This window comes from Protopterus annectens, chromosome 8.part0 (assembly GCF_019279795.1).
Source record: "Protopterus annectens isolate FY-2018-M chromosome 8.part0, PAN1.0, whole genome shotgun sequence".
Taxonomy (NCBI): Eukaryota; Metazoa; Chordata; order Ceratodontiformes; family Protopteridae; genus Protopterus; species Protopterus annectens.
In genome coordinates this window covers 1,842,557,655-1,842,575,401 of record NC_056741.1, presented here as the reverse complement: position 1 = coordinate 1,842,575,401, position 17,747 = coordinate 1,842,557,655, and the positions used below count along the sequence as shown (strand labels likewise).

At 39.7% G+C, this 17,747-nt stretch overlaps 1 protein-coding gene across 4 annotated transcripts in view; it reads right to left on the bottom strand.

Annotated features, from left to right (window-relative positions):
* The window catches only part of NDRG4 (NDRG family member 4), a 1,570,634-nt gene extending 1,553,645 nt beyond the window's left edge, over positions 1–16,989 (bottom strand). For 3 of the 4 annotated variants that reach the window (XM_044081333.1, XM_044081334.1, XM_044081335.1), the window contains exon 1: positions 16,570–16,989. The gene's annotated coding sequence lies outside the window, so the exon portion shown is untranslated. The remainder of the gene's footprint in view (positions 1–16,569) is intronic. The other variant, XM_044081336.1, reaches the window with a different exon arrangement.
* Between the last annotated feature and the right edge of the window lie 758 nt (positions 16,990–17,747).

The window sequence follows — 17,747 nt, the reverse complement described above, 5'->3', positions numbered from 1 at the left end:
CCTCACAAGAGTTGGCAATCAGACAAGACTATAGTAATAGCATTTACTTAAGTAGAAATGTTGTTGATGGTCATTAACATTGGGTTGACAGGTTGTGCCACCTGGGATAGGCTAGAATGACAATTAACCTAGCTACAGCTCTTGCCTTACACAAATGTGTTTCAACCTAAAGTACTTTATACTACAACATACTCTGCCTCCTCATAAAATGTTAGAGAACATGACAGGCTATCTAGATGTCCATAGGTATTTTAAACAAATCAATTCTTTCAATGATTTATTGTGCAATATTCATCAGGTCTGCAGGCGGCCATATTGTATCATGCACTATGTATAAGGCAGACTAGCCAGTGACTTACCCTCTGCATCATAACAATTATTTTGCCCTATGAGGCACATGATTGATCTGGTGTATGGTTTAGTACCTAAAGGTCTGTCTAAATTATATTACTCTGTACAGTGTAAAAGGTAGTTTTTAATTGTCATTGTTTTATACTGTATAACTTTAGCTGATTTTTTTATTTTATAAATCCTCTAGTTGTTCTGTGATGGGTCAGTCTCAGCAATGACCCTGTGATGGGCAGAATAACTTACACTAATGATTTTTGCTTATTTCATAAAACTGAACTTGATGCAAAAATCATCTTGATTAAGTAACAACAGTTCATATTACTGACACATATGTAATCAATGTCCTCATTACAGGACTGACCCACAGATCAGCCCTACAGCACTTTACATCATGTTACAATCCCACAACACACTGTAAGAAGCTGACAATACGTCTGACAGCAATCTGAGTTACAGGCAATGTCCTAGGCAAAGCAACACAATCTCTGACATAAACTGCACTACTGTGCATACCAGCCTTTTAGTTTACAGCAATATACATGACATAACCCATACAAATCAGCAACCACATAAATATCTGCAAGAAAAAATGTTAATACGGGTGATCTGAAACTCTGATGTCTAAATGAAGAAATGAATGCAGCACACTCATAGTTTACCTCAAATTCTATAACAGGGCTTTAGCAGCAGAGCAGAGCCATCTGGCTAATATACTTCAGTGTCAGAGAGGCTCTCTGCCAGATATTAACCTACAAGAATTTTCAAAAGGGTTCAGACTATACAAAATCTGTATGAAGTATTAAACTTGATTAACAATTGGTTGTAGTCTCAAGTTAAATTCTCAGCAAAATACTGTATAAATTCCATTAGCTAAAAGGAAAAAAAAGAAATTTGCTGGTTTGTGCAATAAACATATTGTCTTGAATGTGTTTTATCCTATCCTTGTACCCTCCAAATACTAACAGGTTAATATCCTGCACGAAGCTCTAAACATAATATCTTGCTGTACAAGTGTGTGCTTTACACCTCTCAACCTCTAGAGCAAGAAATCTGGACAAAGCCATAAATAAAAGTGGGATACAGGCTCAAAAATAGGGACAATTTTTAAATATTACTCTTACAAAGCTAGAAAGTTGATAGAGTAACAGGTTTTGCATTAGCATGACGTTTTCTGAAAGGTATGAAGTCTGAAACTCAAATGTCTGTCATTATTTTCTAACTTCAGTCTTTAATGATTTGCCACTAATTTACCAGAAAACCACAATTTTATGAAAACAGACTAAAAGTATGAGGTACAAATCTGGGCATTCTGCAAAAATCTGTACAGTTGAGAGGTGTGGCTGCTTCTGTCATAACTGAGATGTTAACAGCAACAACAAAAATGATAATAACGATGTCATAAAAAGACAAAATATAATTATTATGGCTCTAAATCACAGATACATTTCTTATGTACATTTGATAACCAGGAATGTTCAGCTTGGCAGTACTCATTTTCAGAGAAGCCCAAGGAAGAAAGCCCCAAAACAGTTGTTAAGTCAGCGTTAAATAGAATATTGGGCGTCAAAACTGATATTTCTAATAATGAGAGTGAAATAAATCTAAAATCAAAAAGATGCAAGTGCAAACTTTTAGTACTGCCCCACATCAGTTAATATCGCAAAGGACGTGTGGCCCACATTAGTCTAGTATACAATGATTCAGCAAGTGTATTGACATTGTGCTGCAATGAAAGCTTCACTAGTACAACGTTGGGATGGTTAAAATGCATAAAAATGCATTTCTGAAATGAGGGCAAGCTCCTTGCCCACCCACGCCCTCAGACCCTTAACATGCTACTTCCATGGTCAGTTCACCTTATGGGGTATGAGAACATTTCCATATCACCCAAAAATAAGTAATGTTAGACACAGTACAGTCTTATGTGAACAAACACAACTTAATGTCCCAGTTTAGCAATACAGTACTCAATAAAAATGTTGATAATAAAAGGACAAACTGACAATCCAACACATATGTCCAAAAGTGTCTTTACAGGCAACTTCCACTAGTTATGTTAACCTAATATTAATAATAATAATAATAACTATAATAAATACTTTATATTGCACATGAATAAAGGTGTACAATCCAAAGAACTGCAACACATTATGCCTATTCAATGTTTCTGGCCAAAATGCAAGCAGGCTCACTTCCGTAATAACTCAGAACAATATACATAATAAGTTTCACAGCATAGTCACTAAGATTCAAACTGCCTCAAAAGACAACTACAAGATCCATCCAAAGATTGGTCTCGGGCATCCTTTAATTAATTAATTAATTTAGTTAGTTAGTTACTTAGTTGTATTTATTTATTTACTGGGGTAGTGTACTGATTAATACTGACTGATCTCAGGCTCAGCCTTGGTGAAACACAAAATATTTAAAAATAAAAAATACAGAAATGTAAGCAATATTCAGAGTAATTACACAGACAAAAAGTGGGTATATACATTCTAGAAAACAAGCACTTGCAGAGTGTACTGTGGAATATATACATTAATTGCTAAAGGGGGTCAATTCTCCGTGAATCTTGAGAGAGGAGAAGAGGCTCAAAAAGGAGATAGGTTAGGTGATATTTCCTGCGTTGAAGCAGAAAGAAATGATTTTTGTGTTACATTCTGAATTTGGAAGAAGTGTTGATTTCCTTAATATTGATGAGGGGAGCTTACCAAACCACAGATGCCTGAGAGGAACAAGCATGTGCCGTGCTGTGGAGTTCATTCTAGGGGTAACGAGAACTGATGTAGCTTGTAAGTGGTGCCTCAGGTTGTATGAGGAGTTTTTTTGTCAAGCCCAGCTGCAAGGGAAGTAAATGAGTGGAGTTGGGAATAGTTTGTAGAGTTGGGATCTTAAAAGTAGGTTAGTTATAAACTAAATTACTAAACTGGTACAACAATGTAACAGGTCAGAGCTTTGGACTAATGTCACTGCAAGATCATTATTTATTTTATTTACACCTTTTGCTTTGGCTGGTTTAGTCCCAGTAGCCTTGGCCTATGTGGTAACGCTCATATCCTTTTTAAATGATCATAGGACATTGGTGTGGTATACAAGCCCTGCAGCAGGCTGGACAGTGTTTTGCTTCACGAAGGTGGGAGCATGGCAGAAGGAGGAAAACATTTTGATTTAATCAACTTTGGTAGGACAAAATCATAGTGCCATTCTGAAAGAAAAACTGTCACTAGATATAAAACTTAAAGATATCTCATTTCTTCTCACAACCCGCTAGAGCAGCCTTAGGTAAAGTAGATTTCTGCGTGTATAACTAGAATATAGCTGAGCCCTATTCATCACTGTCTTATAAAAACATTGCCAGCTTACAGCCTCTTTTTAATAAAATCTCCTTGGTGTGATCATCACTGCAAAAATGGCTTCCCATTTAAGGCAGAGCCAACCTCCTTCTCTTCAAATTCCTACACCAAAACACAACACCCCTCTTAAACTATGAGACTAACTACATCCAACCCACCCTACAACTTAAGAAATCAATCCACTAATGGTCCTACTTTCATAACTCAATCAACTAAACTTCATTCCAAAGATCACAGCCTCTCTGTTCTTGCCCCTAAATTGTGGCACTCTTTCCATCTGATCATACGAAAAATCAGAGACTACAAACAGTTTAGAAGTCAATTCAAACAATACCCAACTGAATATTATAAGCGCACGTCAGAGAGCAAGCTATGTTCCCATAACCCCCATGATTGCACTATTACACACATCTCAGAAAGCTTTGGCTGCTTAATCTTCTAACCTCTCCAGCATATAAACTCATACCCACTGCTTCCCCATCTGCTCTGTCCATTCTCCACTATATATCTAATATCCACTTCTCCTGTTATTAGCCATTCTCCAATATATACCCAATATCCACTTCTCCTGTTATTAGCCATTCTCCAATATATACCCAATATCCACTTCTCCTGTTTTTGGCTGTTCCCTAGTGTATACCTTACATCCACGTCTCCTGTTATTAGCCATTCTACAATATATACCTAATATCCACTTTTCCTGTTATTAGCTTGTTGTTGTGTCTTTCGGCTTTTCCCGGTTAGGGGTCACCACAGCGGAACTCCGGTCCGCTAATGATTGGCAGTAGATTTTTACGTGCCGAGTCACCAGCTCTGATGCACAACGTTCAACAAAGGTACCCCCATTCACGCATGTCTCCACACAGAAGACGCTCTAGCTGAGAATCGAACGGGCAACTTCTTATTGTGAGGCGACAACGCTACCGCAACACCACCACCATTCCATACTGTATACCTAATATCCACTTCTCCTGTTATTAGCTATTCCCTACTATACACCTAATATCCACTTCCCCTGTTATTAGCCATTCCCTACTATTAACCATTCCCTACTATATACCTAATATCCACTTCTTCTGTTATTAGCCCTTCTATTCTAGGTCTTAGTATTCTAGAATTTCTGCTCTCTTCACTGCTAAGCTTTCCCCCATATCTGTATATACTACATATTTTGGCGGCACCAGATTTACCTCACCTATTAACACCTCTACTATGCATTGTTCATAGGTTCATAGGTAGGTACGAGGCTATCAGTCCAAGGGCCTACGTAAGCCTAGCCAACAATGTTCCCTGGCTTAACGCCACCCAAGAAAGTTATTTTCCTGTGCTACTGTCGAGCAGAGACACAGAAGTGATCCCCAGGGTGTATTTCCTATTTCCCATCCACTCATCAAGATTTTTCTTGAAGAGTGCTAATGAACAGCTTTGCTTGACATAGATGGGTAGCCTGTTCCAGAGTATGGGAAGTCTCTGGGACAGGAATCTATCCCTCCAGCATGTCCTGTTTATTGTGGTGACAAGGTTTAGGTCCCTAGAGCATGTAGCTCAGAGGGATTGGAATTTCTTTAGGTGTAGCATGTCCAACAACTCTGGGTTTGACATAGCTTTATATGTTAGGCAGAGATCACCTCGGAGTAGGCGATATGCTATGGAGTAAAGCTGGAGTTTTTTGTGGTGGTCAGTGTTGGGCATTTGTTTGAGGCCAGTAATCCTCTTTGTGAGGTACTTCTGTGGCCTTTCCAGCTGCTGCAGATGTCTTGTGAGGTACATTCCAAAAGGGGCGTTGTACTCTATAATGGGTCTAATGAGTGTCGAATAGAGGGGAAGAATGACCTCTTTTTTTCTGGATGAGAACCTTTTTATGATGAGGTGTGCCACGTAGAAGGACTTCCTGACTACTGTAGTGATGTGACTATCAAAGGAGAGACTACTGTCCACCTGGGTCCCGCGGTCTCTTATCATGCATTCGGTGTTAAGTAGATTGCTGCCTATGTGGTAGTTCATGGGTACAGAATTTTTACCAAAGTGGATGACACTGCACTTTTTGGCATTGAGCTTGAGGCCATGGCTCTGACACCAGGCATCTGTCTCAGCGAGGCCCTTCTGTAGGATGTCCACATCATTTGGGGACTTGACTATGGCTCCTAGTTTGCAGTCATCTGTGAACTTCGTTAGCCATAGGCCTTCTGTGTTAGCATGTACTTCAGAGAAGTAGATACCAAACAGGAGAGGTCCCAGGACGGAACCCTGTGGTACTCCACTTGTCACTACTTTGAGGTCAGATTTGGAGTCTGCAGCTTTTACAGTGTGGGTTCTGTCAGTGAGCCAATTGGCAACCCATCTTCTGACGTAGGGATTTATACCTAGTTTAGTGAGTTTAGCTATAATTCCAGAATGGGGGATGGTATCGAAAGCCTTGGAGAGGTCAAGATAGGCTGTGTGAACCACCTTACCCTCATCTACAGCTTTGGTGACTGCCTCAAAGAAGTTGATCAGGTTCAGGAGGCATGATCTGCCTTTCACAAACCCAAACTAGGTGGGATCTACAGTTTGGAGGTTACCAATGTCTTTGTTTATGAGTTCCATGATGATACGTTCCATGGCTTTACAGACCGTGCTCGTCAGGCTAATAGGTCAATAGTTCCCGGGATCAGTGGTGGTTCCCCCTTTGTGGAGTGGGATAACTGTTGCTGTGTGCCATTCAGTGGGCACAAAGCCTGATGCAAGGCTATTATTGAACATGGTGCTTAAGTGGGGAGCCAGTCCGTTCTGAAGTTCGTGTAAAAAGCAGCCTGGGATGTTGTCCGGTCCCATGGATGTTGTGTTTTTGGCTTTAGAAAGTGCAGTTTTTACCTGTGTAGTTGTGATTACAGGGACTCTGCATTCTTCATGTATAGATATGGGCCCTTTAGGTGGGTGGGAGGGGGGTAAAGTTAGCACTGAACCTATCTGCCTGGATGTTGAAAATATCAGTTGGTTCTGTCATTTTTGTGCCTTTGTGCTGTAACTCAGAGCAGATCTGGGTGTTGCCATCGAGATTCTTGACACAGCTATAGAATGCTTTGTGGTTGTCCTTGGAATTAGTGGCCATTTTGTTTTCGTAGCTAGCTTTGGAGGATCTTATAAGGGATCTCAGCTTCTTACTGAGGCTGACCAGGGAGCTCCTCCACTCATGGGATTTTACTCTCTTTTGCAACAGTTTCTTCCTTCTGTTGTACAGTTTGTTTATGGCAGGGGACCACCAGATTGGCTTCCTTTTTTGGAGGATAGCGTCTTGGTTCTGTTTGGAATAGCACGATCCATGCACTCGTGTAAGTGCTTGTAGAGTGCATTTGTGTAGGATTCAGCAGTTGTAACTGTATTGTCCATCTGCATAGATGTCATGAAGTTCACCAATTCTGTCTTAAGAAGCATGAAGTTGGCTTTGGAGACATTTTTTACTGTGGTTTCCTTAATGGGGGGAGGAGGCGGGATATGGATATCAAAGGTGATTAGCTTATGGTCGGATCAGACCAACAAGGAGTTGACTTCAGGTGTGGAACTCCGGTCACTCATGTTGGTAATGACTAGGTCTAGGATATTGTTGCCCCTGGTGGGGGTGTGGATAAGCTGATCCAGGGCATTGGAGTTTATGAATTCCAGAAAGCGTTGAGCTAAGGAGTTGGTACATGAGTAGTTTTCCCAGTTAATGGTGGGGTAGTTGAAGTCGCCCATTATTAGGGTGTTTGGTTGAACCCTAATATTTTCCAGTACATCAAGAAAAGAGGAGTGGGAATCCTGGGGCATGGTGGGGGATCTGTAGCAAGCTACAATTTGGATTGCAGTTTTGCCCAGAGTTAGTTGCACTTGGATAACCTTGGATGCATTGTGCTGAGCAACTAGCCTGGAGGTGTGGATATCCTTAATGAATATGGACACACCTCTGCCTTTGGTGTTTCGGTCCAGGTTACATGGCCGAAACGTGTGGTATGAGTTATAGCCTGGTAGTGCAGGTGTGCTCTCTGGAGCCTTGAACCAGGTCTCAGTCACTGCACAGATATCGATGTTCTCCATTTTAAGGAGTGCCTTGAGTGAGTGCATTTTGAGATTTAGACTTCTAGCATTGAGTGGCATTACCCCCAGTTTTTGCTTGCCTGTTCCTGTTATGGTGGTGAATTTGTTATTTGAACCTTGCCTAAAAAAGGCACTATAGGGGCAGCAAGAGCCTTAGGCATTATCCAGAATCCCAGGGGTGACAAGTGCAGGCCATCTGTGGCAAAGCATTGTGGTCTGTCGACCATGTCATCCCAAGCAGACAGATACTGGATTCCCTTAGAATGACAACAGAAGCTTAGCCAATTGTTGAAGTCAATCATTTTGTCCTTGTACTGCGGTATCATTCTGGGTGATGGCAGAATGCTACTCAGGGCTAGGGTCATACCTGCCTGGGCTACAAGATAGGAGAGCTCTTCCATGTCTCTTTTCATGTAGTCCAGGGAGGTACGTCTCAGGTCATTCACACCAGCATGGACAATGACAGAGTCATATTTGTAATTGTTGTGGAGTGACCTGAGTGCATGGGTTATGTGGTGGATCCTGGCACCCGACAGGCAGCTGACAGTAACCGTCTCCTTGTTTAGCCTGGTGATTGGGACATCAGTGTGCCTGACTATAGAGTCATCTATCACTAGTGTGTTGGGTACATTGTTTTGCCTTATTGGCTGTGGTTGAGTGGCACACTGAGTCTGTGGGCTATATGTCATTTGGGTTGTGTTGGGGGGTGGAGGTTGCTTCCATTTCTGCTTTAGAGGTCTCTATTGCTTAGACAGATTATTACTGAGAGCCTCCGCGAATGTTTTTGTGTCACTATGTGTGGATTTTGGTGGTGTAGATTCAGTGAGACTATGTGATGAGTGTGGTGTGGTGCAAATGTTTACCTTCTCCTCATGACTGTCAAGTTCAGTCTTGGTTGGAGAGAGCTTTACCTACAGTTTGGCTAAATAAGTGCATCTCTCACAGGTTGTAGTGTTGGAAGGTAGAAGAAGAGGGTTGTCTGTGCACATGAGGCAATTTCTACATTGCCCCAAGATGCCCAGATTCATCAGATAGACAGGAGTGAACACTGGGAGCTGACCCTTGGACATGCCTGAATAAAATAACTATTTTCCTCTAGATAAGTGAGGAAAGTGAGTACAAAAACTGTTTTCCTCTAGGTAATAAGGAAGATTGAGTGCTACAGTAATTAGTAGCTTGTTTAGTGCTTACAAGTTCTGAACAAGTGCTGAGCATGAATAAGCAAATTTAAGTACTAAAACTAAGAATCTATATCTGCACTACACGAGTTACAGGACAGAAACAAGTGCAAATGCAGGCTTTCAAATCAGAAAGTTAAGAGAGATGGAAGAGATTGCCCAAACGGCCAATAACTACAATTTATGGGCCAGAACCACTCCTTATGTTGTAGACAGGTTACCTAGTGCTTACCACTCCCACTGATAAGCTAAAAGGCTTCCCTCTAACACAGAAAGGCTTGGGGGGCTCAGAAGCTTACATACAGTCCTGGATACAGCAAATCTGTGTCTGGAACACTAGTTACAGGAAAGGTAGGAAACAGGCTTACAGTTTTGTTTTTTTGTTTTTTTGTTTTTTTTACAGAAAAGTAGCAAAAACAGTAGTAACAACAATTCACATGCAGTGCAAGCTAGCATGTAGCAATATTAGACCAAACACAGTTTAAAAAATGCAATTAAATTAAAAAGGACTAAAAGCAAGTGCAGAAAGTGTTTATTAGGTAGAATGTGGTAAAGAGATGGGACTGGGGGAGTGTCCCAGATCAAATCTACAGTGAGGCGGGCAACTACAAAAGCCACCAAATTTAAACTACAAACCAAAAATAGGGAGGGTGGATGGGAAAAAACAGTTTCAACAGAGATCTAAGCAACAACTAACAGTACAAACTTTAAAACCAAAAAAATATATACTCAGCTCTGTATATTTGCAGATCAGTCTCTCAGAACAGTGAGACAACAGTTTCAACAGAGATCTAAGCAACAATTAACAAACTCTATAACCAAAAAATATATACGCAGCCCTGTATATTTGCAGATAGTCTGGAAGGCAGTCTCTCAGAACACTTTGTATATTCCCGATCCTACTTTTTAAAATCCTTTTGTAAATATGTTTTTTTTTTATACCTATGTTCTATTACGTTATTATACTGTATAATTTAGTCATACCTTTAATGTTTACTGTTGTTACTGTGTAACACAGGCTGAGCCTGCAATTGGTCAAATGTTATCAGTGCTTTACATCTATTACATCATTTGGGGTGCCTCTATAACATCATTTGGGGTGCCTCTATAAATAGTAAATGAAAAATGTATGACAAAAAACATTAAAAAACAAAAAATATTTCTTATTTATAAAATAAGCCATGCCTTCTGCATAAAGAACAGAGATTACAGTGTTCAGTACAGTTAACTACAAAATATGTAATACACTCCAAGTTTGTGCCAACACATACAGACAGATACAGGCAAACAAACAGATAGACAGACAGATACACACACACACACACACACACACACACACACACACACACACACACACGCACAAACATATGCTCAAACATCTTGCATAACCTGACAGTTTCACATTAGTTCCCTGTACTCTAGAACTTTATACAGCAACCATTAAAGTTACTTAGTTTATCCAAGACTGCTACAAGTGAAACATAATTTTTTGCATAATAAATAATAACCTTAATTAGTACAAATGAAATATTTATTCTATATTATCAAGTTAAAACACATTTTCTCATATTGTAATGGTTTATGTTACTCCAAGGAAGAGTAAGGTGCTTCAGATACAGTGGCATACTTTTCTGCAGCTTTTAGAGAAAACAGAAAATTTGTTTCCTCTTAATTATCAGTACATTTGCTAGTTCCGTTTTTTTTTTCACAATTGTCCAAGTTAGAACTTACTTCCAAAATTAGGAATAAGTGACAATTGTAGCTAGGTGTATGTGATGATCTCTCTAATGACCCAGCAGTATTGTACATTATAAGATAGTAACTTACCTAGAGTAGCATGCATTATGTAACAACTATCTTAATTAACTGCAGCACATTAACTCGGGTGCCAATTCAACTGGCCAAAAGTACAACATCTGTTAATAGTAACAAGAATGTAGTATGCAGTTATATTATTTTTTACAACAAAGACCTCACTAATGACACTGCACTATACAGAAAGATGGTGCATCTGAACACACAAAAGAAAGCATGCACAAATGAACTATGCATTCTGTTTCAAATTCAATAAACTCAAGGAAGTCCACTGCAGGATGGAAAACAGTCACAGAGTTTTACAGTTTCCTCGGAATATGCTACAGCTCTTTCACAGACAAAACTTTGCCATTTACTTTATCCTCTACAGGTGTTCGACAGCATCTTATAAATTGCAAGAGCCAGGCCCTCTGCTACTCTTCAAAACAGTTCCTCTGACATCCGTGTACTCCGAAACACACAAGGATACATAAATGGCCCTCAGAATGCTCAAACAAGTAATAGCCACTTACATCTGTGCCACACGTTGTCTTTCTGACTACATATCATCCCTTCCCCAGTGACGGACAGTATCTCACATGACAAAACAGCTCCCCGTTTAACTCACACTATATCAGCCTATGTGACAACCTGTGCAGCAGCCTTACAACAACTCCTGAATTTCAGTAGACATCAGTCATAATGACATCACACTGACTAGGCAGTTTTTATGGTAAAGAGATGACTTATTCTTTCCTCATCCACAACAAGGAAAGAAAGAATGTTCACACTCAGACATGAAATCAGACACCAAGCCCATAGAATTCTGCTGCATTATTTGCTGTGGAATGTTCCTATCAACTCTTAACATTGGGCATTCAATTAGCTGCGACATTTTTTTCTCAAGCCTTATGGTGGGGTGGGGAACACAATTACAGACAACAATGCATGCCATTATAGCAGTTTCTCTTGTCATATTATGGATTGCAGGATTATAAATCAAAATAACTATAACTGCAGATAGGGTCTATATCAGAACACCAAAAGTTCACAATTTCAAATGTTCTTACATCGACCCCTAATCAGCGAATGCTGACAACATCGGACATTCAAAACAGCAAATTTTTTCCAAGGGAAAAAATTTGCTGTTCCAAAACACATACACACAACACAAGCACATCAAAGAAACAGCAATCCACACACACACACACCCAAAATCTTACAGCTAACCCTACACTAAACTGTACAAACACCACTAACTATCCACTTACCTTAACCCAAACCCTAACCCTAAGGTCCATCACTATTGCACACTCACATCACCCGCACCCTAACTCACCTAACCCTCCCTAAACCTCAAGTCCACACAATCGCACACATACCTCCCTCACGCCCTAACCCTAACTCACCTAACCCACGCCCAATCGCACACTTACCTGAACCCAACCCGTAACTTTCCACCACAGCGCTGAAAATAGCGAAATAGAAACAGACAACCAAATTCTTTCCCTAGGAAAAAAATTTGGTTATCTGTCATTTCGCTATTTTCAGCATTCGCTGAATAGGGGTCGATGTAAGAACATTCGAAAGTATGAACTTTCGGTGTTCTGATGTAGACCCCTGCAGATAAGATGGACAGATGAAACTGAAAAAGAAATATGAGGTGGTTACTGCAAAACAAAGTCAACAGTCAGAAAGTTATTGAATCAGAAATATGAATGATAAGGAAATTACAAACAATACGAGTGTTTAAGTCAACCATTCAGTCTAAACTGCCTCTACCACTGCTGAGACATTAATGAATGGTTAGATGTTTTGTGTCGGAAGCCGTGAACATGCTTAGCTAGCTGACTGATCTATAGTCTATTTATTGTGGAATGATGCGTCATACTAAACGACAATCTACTTCACTCTAGGGCTTGCTCCTGTGCTGACCCTACTTAATAATCCCTTCCTATTCCTCTCTTTCCTCCTCCTACTCAACTACATCCTTTCTGCCTGTACTTTTTTAGGTAACATTACTTTGACTTAGTGGCTATGAGTATTTACCAGAAAACATTATTGTGACTAGGTGACTACAAGTATGGAGAAACTCTACTGTCACCCCCATAATATATGCATTCATCCGTTAGCTTGTAAAACAGAAACTCTACTTGTACACTGTTATTCCTGCTTGTAAAACATCTTGTACCTACTGTGTTATTTCATGTATCTGCTTGCTTAACCTCATAATTAAATAAGTATTCTTTAACCTTGACTGTTATTACCTTGTACATATTTGTGTTATTCATTTCTTTTCTTGTTATATTCTGGAATTTTTTTATACTTTGTAATTTTTGGAGCTTTTCACCTCGGGTCTCCACTGAATAAGGGCACCTACCCAGTCGGACTAACCCAGTCAACAAATATCAAATAAATAAATAAAGCACAGCGAATTTCCATCACTGTCCACGTTTGCATATTCTAAAATCAGACAATAAACGGGAAGTTGGGAAACTACAAACCTCCTCATTTTTCTCTTTGGAGCTGTTGTTTTGAACTGTTAATTTATTTGCTTTTTTACTACCTGCTAATCAAAACATTTTTACCATTTTCACTTTTATGAAAGAGTTATAAACTAACAGACAATAAGTTAATAAAATCCAAATACTGATAGTATTCTGTTTTAATTAGGAGTAGGAATATAATGCACAAATCAATGGAAATTCCACACCTTTTTTGAAAAAGTACCAGAGGTTATTTGAAAGTCTAATCAAGCAGTGGCCAAAAGAAAGCAGATAACCTTAATTTAATGGCTTATCCAAAAATAGTACCTAAGGAAAACAACACCCACCATACACTACACTGCAGAGTTAATACTGGACTTTCTTCGAAATACCCAAGGCTAGACTAGAACCCTTAACATTCTGAACTTTTTACTTTATAGGCCAGTAAAACATGAAGCAGTGTGACAAATCCAAAGTATGAGATTACATGCCCTTGGTTAATACGTCATACTAACATCTGACCTACCTATTTGGCAGCCAGATATGCATGCATCAACCCCACTCCAGGACCTGAGCTGTTGTAACCCCTTCCCAAGGGGCTAGGTAGCAGACTGCCTTGCCATGGATCTTTATACTTTCTCCAGTTGTTCATTGCACATAATCATTACTGTTGCAAATCAATACACACCTCCCCAGGAAAGTAATTAAGGAATACTAATGATAGAGGTCAGCCACGCCCTCTGCCAGAGAGTTAGTGCCAGTTTTTGGTTCCATGACTGGAGTGGGGTACTCCAACGACATGTCCATTGGTAATGTTCGCATGGGAAAGTGACATCAAAGGTAGGGATAACTGTACATGTTGTTAGAACTCTGATGACTCAGGTAAGACAGTTGTTCTGGATAATTACCATAGGGGAAAGATCTTTGCTATTTGGTGAAATAATCAACTGACCAATATGTGCTACAATTTCTGGACTCCACATCATGGAAAAATCTGTCTGCTATCATTTCCCATGAGTACACAAACCAACAGTAACTGGAACACAAATCCATTCCTTATTCTTAAGTAGTTGCAGTAAGTGCCTCATGGGACACCACCTGCAGGTCAATCCTAAGAGACCAGCTTCATACAACAAGTTGTATAGACAGTATGAGGTGCAAAAATGAAAGTACTCAGCAACCTGCAATTTGTCTTCTTCCAGGCAAACAATGTGTTATGGTCACTACTTTGGTAGAACACTTTATAATGCAGCACTTCTGAATATGTATTTTGCTTGCTTGTTTCCATGGCAGCCTCTTTATGATTTATCACTCTCTTCAATGTCACCATAAGCAATCTGAGAACTTAGCTGCACATACTGTCTTTGCAACTACATGGTGGTTGTCAGGATGGAAGGAGCATTCACTACTTAACTGCCTACTGTCCAGCAGTTTTGCTGTTTCATTGTAATTTACACTGTAGATGGTGAAATGTCCAAGTTCAAATTGTAGTTTTATAAATATGCAAATGGTATACAATATCCACATTTACACAGTTTGGTTAAAACATAGATATGCAAACAGTGTAATATGAGAATTCTAACTACTTTAATGGGCATGGAGAAAATGCAGTCTGAATTCAGTTTGTTTTAAGATCCACAGTGCATTGTCTGAGATTTGAAAGTTTTACTGGATCCACAGACAAGTGGATGGTGCAATATCTGACTTCTGTTCATTTCACTACACACAGCAAATGAATATAACATTGTACGCAAGTTTTTAACTGTTTTACAGTCAAAGACATGGAGATGGTGTAACATTGTAGTTCTAATTACTCGGTTACAGTCCTCATCCTCTAGAATTCCTGACACAAGCCTTTCGTAAGCTTGCACAGTCCTAGCACTAGCTGTCACACAAATGTAATACCACATAAGCCACCTTTTCATTTACCACTACTCCTAACTCTACCAGCCAAAACAATAGCTGTCTACTATCATCAGTTACCGCTCTCCCCACTAATCTTTAGCCCCCAAAACAAGTAAATTGCACAGCATCCCACACTTCCAAGCCAAAGAGAAGACTGAAAAATATTGCACTAGCTGAAAAGTCGAAATAAAAGGTTTGTGCAAGAAAAAGAAAAAAAATATTTTCCCTTTCTTCATTCTTTAGTGGCTCCATCCACTGTTAAAGCTTAAATAACATTATTTGGATACTGAATGAAGCCTTTGCCATGCATGTGAATAACTAATGCTTATACTTACAGCTTAAGGTGTTTACAAATAATAAAAAAAAATACCTGGGCAAGCAATTGTCTTATTACAGGGAGTATACACAATAAACAGCACAGTCCCTGAACTCTCGTCTCAGCCAGATACTCCACATGGAGATTTGATTATAAAATCCAAAACCCTTCCCACCTCTCCCAAATGTAGTACCCTTCAGAGATGGTCAGAGACCCCCAGTGCATTACAAGCACAGAGTTCTTACAGTGATCTCTTCTCATCAGCATAATATTCCATAAGTACTATTTAAAGAAAACAGCTTTATCATTGACTGTTGGTGTGGGAGTTTAGACTTGCATAGATACAGCATTTACAGCAGACTTAACAATGACATACTGGGTTTCTAATATTAAATCATACTGGATGACAAAGCTGTGTAAGGATTAATTGCTTTGTACACTTTGTCAAGTAACATAAAAATGAACAGGGTAATAACATAATATGCTAGTAAAACTACCAACCACTAAAAACTCAAAGCTGTGGTCAGTGCACAAACATCAAAACTTACTAAATGTTAAATGCATGTTATATTTTAATTACTATATGTTTATGTTCTACGCCAAGAACAACCATTATAAAGACTTCTACTGTGCCCCTATACAAGTGGCACTCCTGAAACATCTGGGTAAGGTTTAGACATCATGTGTCAGCAATTTTTACCAGCTCAATTCTGCAGCAACTCCCCACCCTGACTTAAAGCACCACACAGTTGTATTTTTCCTTAAGTAGAGTCAGACGGTATACTTCGTATATGGAATAATTGCCCACAATAATGCTTTGCTCTCAACATAACTCTTTCATTAAAGAAGGCATAACATTTCCTTTACATGCCCTAGAAAAATGTATTTTTCCAGTACATCACGTTTGTGCCAACATGGTCTAGACAGGTCATAATCAATTGAACAGAGCAGCTCACGCAACTACCTTTTTATCATGAGCTCAGCCTCAGCGTTTTGGAAAGGGTCATAATACACCAAACAAATAATGAATGTGTCAACATGCAAAGTGCTTTGCATGCTTAACAAGTAAGCATAAAACACAGATATAACGCGTAGACAGACCGGCCATGCACACAGGCAGACAGACTCACCAGGTCTTCTGTTTTTACGATATTTTTTCCTCTGCGTCCTTGGGTCAGACTTTTTTCTTCCTCTCCTACTCGAGACTGTGGGCTGCTCTGAAAGCACACCCCACTATGTGGTGCTCAGTAACAAACAGATCCACGTGGGGATCGCTTCCAGCTGATGTACAATGAAACAAGCCCCTGGGGCCACGGCTGCCTGCTGCCTGGGATCCGCCCTGCCAGTTGTGCTGGATGGTCTTCGTAGGGTCTTAGCAAATGACGGCTGTTGAAGGGGGAGCTTTGTTTTAGCTCTGGAAGACGAGCATTGCTGCGTCACACAAAGACACGCACAAAAGGATGAGGTTGGGAATCGAGCCTGGGGAGTACTCATAAAACCTCAGTAAGGAATGGGAGGGCACAGCCCGGGGGTTGATGATATTAGATGTCTGCTGCTGATGGGGAGATTTTTCGCACCGTGATGCCTGTTACCTGTCAAAACCACCGCGATAGCAATTGGTCGTAGAGCTAGACTTGGCTACTTCTCTAACAAATCAGTGGCAATTATAGGCAGATATTAAAATAAATAATCAGGGATGAGCTTCGGAACTGCAACATTAAGGCAAAGTCGTGTATCCAATTTACCTCGGTTCCGTCCCTAAAACTACTGATGTTTTAAAATGTAAATTCATCATACCTTGATCCTCAACGTATTTTTTTCTCAAACACTGTAAGTGAGCGAGCCCTTTGTGTGTGTTTGTGTGAGACAGACAGGGAGACATGAAGCTGCAGGAACTGTAAAAAAGATGTAACATTTGTTTTAAGAGGCATTATTTTAGTGACCTCAAATCCTTTTTTTTCAGAAACATGGATTTATACCTGTCAACTGGCCAGGCTTTCACCGAGTGTCCAGATTTCTGCCTCATATTTTCGGTCCATTCGTCATAAAATGTGTGGTTTTCTGGCAAATTACTGAGGGGTTATGTCTATACATGATGACATACATCTGCTTTTCAGACTTTAAATCCTTCAGAAAATGCATGCTAATACAAATTATGCTATTCTAGCAACTTTTTAAACAGCGATATTTAAAATTTGTCTCTATTTTTTGAGCCTTTGTCCGCCCATTGAGAAGTATGCAGTATGCATTGATCTTTTGTTTAAATTCACTCACGAATCGTTCCTGCATTTTTTATAAGGACAGTAAA